The sequence below is a fragment of the Pectinophora gossypiella genome, chromosome 26 (assembly GCF_024362695.1).
Source record: "Pectinophora gossypiella chromosome 26, ilPecGoss1.1, whole genome shotgun sequence".
NCBI classification, from domain to species: Eukaryota; Metazoa; Arthropoda; class Insecta; order Lepidoptera; family Gelechiidae; genus Pectinophora; species Pectinophora gossypiella.
This window is the reverse complement of record NC_065429.1, coordinates 4,214,811-4,220,810: the sequence shown is the minus strand read 5'-3', so window position 1 is coordinate 4,220,810 and position 6,000 is coordinate 4,214,811.

Here is a 6,000-nt window from a genome sequence, read left to right as displayed (position 1 = left end):
TCGACCTTCTTATTATCTTTCTTGTCATCTTCCTTATCATCTTCCTTGTCACCCTTCTTGTCATCTTCCTTGTTATCTTCCTTGCCCTTCTTGTCATCTTCCTTATCGTCCTTATCATCTTTCTTGTCATCCTTCTTATTGTCCTTCTTGTCATCTTTTTTATCATTTTTCTTGTCATTCTTCTTGTCATCTTCCTTGTTACCCTTCTTGTCATCTTCCTTGTTATCTTCTTTGTCAACTTTATTGTCATTTTCCTTGTTATCTTCCTTGTCATCCTTCTTGTCATCTTTCTTGTCTTTTTCCTTGTTATCTTCGTTGTCGTTTTTCTTGTCCTTTTCCTTGTCATCCTTCTTATTGTCCTTCTTGTCATCTTTTTTATCATTTTTCTTGTCATTCTTCTTGTCATCTTCCTTGTTACCCTTCTTGTCATCTTCCTTGTTATCTTCTTTGTCAACTTTATTGTCATTTTCCTTGTTATCTTCCTTGTCATCCTTCTTGTCATCTTTCTTGTCATCTTTCTTGTCTTTTTCCTTGTTATCTTCGTTGTCGTTTTTCTTGTCCTTTTCCTTGTCATCCTTCTTATCATCCTTCTTATCATCTTTCTTGTCATCCTTCTTGTCTTCCTTCTTATCATCTTCCTTGTCATCTTTCTTGTCATCTTTCTTGGCATCCTTCTTGTCATCTTGCTTATCATTCTTCGTGTCACCTTCCTTGTCTTTTTCCTTGTTATCTTCCTTGTCACCCTTGTTGTCATCCTTCTTGTCTTCCTTCTTGTCGACTTTTTTGTCGACCTTCTTATTATCCTTCTTGTCATCTTCCTTATCATCTTCCTTGTTATCTTCCTTGCCCTTCTTGTCGTCTTTCATTTCATCTTTCTTGTCACCTTCCTTGTCTTTTTCCTTGTTATCTTCCTTGTCACCCTTGTTGTCATCCTTCTTGTCTTCCTTCTTGTCATCTTGCTTGTCATCTTTCTTGTCATCTTCCTTATCATCTTCCTTGTCACCCTTCTTGTCATCTTCCTTGTTATCTTCCTTGTCATCCTTCTTATCATCTTTCTTGTCATCGTGCTTGTCATTCTTCTTGTCACCTTCCTTGTCCTTTTCCATGTAATTTTTCTTATCGTCCTTCTTGTCATCTTTCTTATCTTCCTTCTTGTCTTCCTTCTTGTCATCTTTCTTTTCATTTTCCTTATCATCTTTCTTGTCCTTTTCCTTGTTATCTTCCTTGTCACCCTTGTTGTCATCTTTCTTGGCATCCTTCTTGTAATCCTTCTTGTCACCTTCCTTGTCCTTTTCCTTGTTATCTACCTTGTCACCCTTGTAGTCATCTTTCTTGGCATCCTTCTTTTCATCCTTCTTGTCTTCCTTCTTATCATCTTGCTTGTCATCTTTCTTGTCGACCTTTTTTTTATCCTTCTTGTCCTCTTTCATAGCATCTTTCTTGTCGACCTTCTTGTCGACCTTCTTGTCGTCCTTCTTGTCATCTTTCTTATCATCTTCCTTGTTACCCTTCTTGTCATCTTTCTTTTCATATTTTTTGTCATCTTTCTTGGCATCCTTCTTGTCTTCCTTCTTATCATCTTCCTTGTCACCCTTCTTTTCATCTTTCTTTTCATCTTGCTTGTCATCTTTCTTGTCGACCTTCTTATTATCCTTCTTGTCATCTTTCTTATCATCTTCCTTGTCACCCTTCTTGTCATCTTCCTTGTTATCTTCTTTGTCAACCTTATTGTCATCTTCCTTGTTATCTTCCTTGTCACCCTTCTTGTCACCTTTCTTGTCCTCTTTCTTGTCATCCTTCTTATCATCTTTTTTGTCATCCTTCTTGTCGTCCTTCTTGTCATCTTTCTTGTCATTCTTCTTGTCATCTTGCTTGTCATCTTGCTTGTCGACCTTCTTATCATCTTTCTTGTCATCTTTCTTATCATCTTCCTTGTCATCCTTCACGTCATCTTTCTTGTCATGTTTCTTGTCCTTTTCCTTGTCCTCTTTCTTGTCATCCTTCTTATCATCCTTCTTATCATCTTTCTTGTCATCTTTCTTGTCCTTTTCCTTGTCATCCTTCATGTCATCTTTCTTGTCATGTTTCTTGTCCTTTTCTTTGTCCTCTTTCTTGTCATCTTTCTTGTCCTTTTCCTTGTCATCCTTCTTGTCATCTTTCTTGTCATCTTTCCTGTCATCTTTCTTGCTATCTTTCTTATCATCTTTCTTGTCATCCTTCTTGTCATCTTTCTTGTCATGTTTCTTGTCCTTTTCCTTGTTATCTTCCTTGTCATGTTTCTTGTCCTTTTCCTTGTTATCTTCCTTGTCACCCTTGTCATCTTTCTTGTAGTCTTCCTTGTCATGCGTCTTGTCATCTTGCTTGTCAACCTTCTTGTCATCCTTGTCGTCCTTCTCATCTTTCTTCTTACTAATGTCTGTATCATCTTTGAGTTTGGTTGCTTTTTTAATATCTTTTTTATTCTTGTTGTCTCTATTAGGGTTTGTCGTAGTTTTTGGTGTTCTAGTTTTCCAACGTTTCACAACTGGTCTTTTATATTGACCCATCTCTGGCATATTGGAATTGATTACTCTTTCAAGATCATTCCATTGCCATTGCGTCATTATTGGTATTGACTGTCGTAGTAGATTTTGATTTTTGTTTTGATCATCATTAGTGTTTTTATAAATTTCATTTTTTTGCTCGTCAACTATATGGTTTTGTTTCAGTCTTTTATACTCATTAACATTCGGAATTTCCGATTTCTTTTCCTTATAACGGTCATATAAATTTTGGTTTAGCGTTGTTGGTAAATTACGTTTTGTATTATGCTTAATGTATTCATTATCATTATTTTCTTCATCATAATATTTATGATATTTATTATAATTACGTTTGTGTTTGTGTCTTTTGTATCTATTAACTTTTGGTTTATTCGAATTTCTTCTCTTAATTAAGTTTTGTAACTGGTATTGTCTATGTGTTCTTCTTAAATTTCGGTGTTTTCGTCGCCGAAGTTTTGAACGTCTTCGCTTTTTGAACAAAATATGTTTTCGTGTCTTCATCATGAGTGAAGAACAGAATTTGCTGCAGTATCTTCTTGATGAGAAGTTGTTATTATTTCCCCCACACCCGCTGTAGACGAATGGAAGACAGTCTTTCGTCTTGTAGTCGTAATACCATCTGGAAGAAGTAAATCCTAGCAAGACCCAAGTTTCCAGACACGATTACGTCGCCTTTTAGAGAAGACCTTTTTTTTCTTTTTTTTTTGACGTGACTTATTGTAGATTTGCCGCAGATGGCATTAACTACTTGGCCGGACAAATGGGGAGCGCTGAAGGCTCTCACCCGATACAACGTTTAAGACAACAGGCCTGAGGGTGCCCACTTGGGCGCGAACATCGGCTCAGGGCGTCGTCTGAGAGGAAAAATATTTGAAAGTCGATAGCGATAAGCGCTGAATGAGGGAAATCGTCGACCACGCCGGCGGGGTTGGTATCGGGGTCCTGAAGTGTTTGGTGTCGCGAGCTGATTGGCTGCCTCTTTTAGAGAAGACCATGTAAGCGTCTTTTTAAAAGAACACATTCCAATGAAGAAGAACAAAGCAAAATCTCTATTTCTGTCAATTAATTTCAATCCGGGAACAAATTTTTGGGAGTCTTCAAGGCAACAGTGAATAGGAATTAGGTAAACGTGATCACCCAAGACCACATCGTCACTTCATCATCACCAGCCCATTAACGTCCCCACTGCTGGGGCACGGGCCTTCCCTATGGATGGATAGGGAGATCGGGCCTTAAACCACCACGCGGGCCCAGTGCGTATTGGTGGTTATTAACGACTGCTAATGCAGCCGGGACCAACGGCTTAACGTGCCTTCCGAAGCACGGAGGAGCTCGAGATGAAAACTTTTTTTTTTGTGGTCACCCCTCCTAAGACCGGCCTTCGTCACTTATCATGTGAGATTGTGACCGTACGACTATAATATAATAATAATACTTATGAATATTATAATATAACATAACATTAAAAGCCTGTATACGTCCCACTGCTGGGCACAGGCCTCTCCTCAATCAACCGGAGGGGGTATGGACCTAGGAATATGTTAGTAAATAAATAATGTGGGACTATCCAGGCTACGTTCCTCAAAAAGAATATAGATGGCGCTGTACAGATTTTCCTGTAGAAGCTTCTGTGTCAAATACACAAACACGACGCGTTGCTATAATATTAGCGGCAGGCGTTCATATTTTCATCAACAATGGGGAACTCAATTTGATACTCCATTTGATTATATATACCTTTGTATTGCACTTCCACACGCTCCGTAATCTTTAGGCAGTAAGCAGGAATCTGGAAAATAAAAGGCTTTTTTAAACCTTTTGCTATAGAATTAGAGTGGATTACGTAAAAATACCTAGGTACCAGTCCTATGGGTCATCCTTATCACACACAGATGAAAGGTTAATGCAAACATAAATGACAGAACAGCCATGGTATAAGAAGACCAGGTGTATACTCAATCCTACGACAAGCCGCCATTGCTAGCCCTTGATGACGTAAGTGTTACCATTAAATTGGTATCTCCAACATTCCAAGGACGTAAATTTTAACGTAAAACATGAAACAGTAGGACTAGGGCCCTGTGCAGGGAGGTTTTCTGGCCTCTTTCCCTCAGCGTTACAGATTCAGATGTGATAGTAGTTTTACATCCAGTTACATAATATATAATTTAATTTTTGACGTTCAAAAAGCGCTAACTTTGTAAACCAAGTTTGAAAAACAAATATTTTAGATTTTTTTTTCTTCTGACGAATTTGTCTTGAAAGAGCAAACCAGGTAAGTACTCACCTATATCGGAACGGTGTACAACGGGATATGAAGACACAAAAACATTATGTACAAAATATAAAAAGTAAAAAGTATAATTTATCGTCATTTCATTACGACTTTCACACAAAACTGATAATTTGACCGACAGAAATTTATCAATTTGTCGCATAAAGGTATGGGACATTAATAGGTAATTTAAGAGAAATTATTATCATGAATCAACATGATAAATTAATTAGCTATTTGATTAGAATCATGTACATTGAAGGCATGTCGTAAAAACCGACTGAGAGGTTGAATCACAGATTTACTACTACGGTAGTTTGAACATCAGCGTTCAAAAAGTGGGACGCAAAGTTACTGTTAATATAGCGACGTTGACAGTACTTTACCTCAGTGCGCGATTAGGCGCCGAACTGGCAACACGGGGAAGTGCGTGGTAAAAACTTGCAAAAATAGAAGCTCAAAGCGAAATAAGTAATTGAAATTGGTGCTAATTCCTGTAGACACCATCTAATTTTATTTTAAGTTATATATGTCATTATCTTATCCGCCGGAAAGGTTACCGTGCGAGGTTAACGTGCCTTCCGAAGCACGGATCATCTTACTTTTGGACAATTAGGAGATCAGTCTGCAATGTCCTAACCAAACAAGGGACCACAAAGTGATTTCTGTGACATATCCCCACCGGGAATCGAACCCGAGATTCCGGATCGTGACCCCAGCGCTCAACCACTGAACCATGGAGGTCGTCCTGTTTATTTATAATATACATATAGTGTTGTTGCATATTACGAATAAAAAGCCTTCAAATAAAATACGTGTTCCAAAAAAATAATTTTATTTAAAACATAAAAAAACAAATTAAATAGAAAAGTAACCTAAAAATAAATAAAGTTTAAAACTAAAACTATACTTACTTGGACCACATAGTCCTTACAATCCTAATTTAGGACTTTATTTCTTAAAATGTAGGTGTTTAGAATGATTAGAAAAATAAAATATATGAAATTATATTTCGAAAATGTTAATAAGTATTAAATAAACCTAAAAAAGCTCAAAGAGGGGTTTAAGTGAAATAGACAATACACTCAGGTATTTTCTTATTCGATTCACGTGTTGATTGGAATATTTCATACAACATTTTCAACAATTTTGTAGAAGGCATACAGGGTATTATGAGTGACA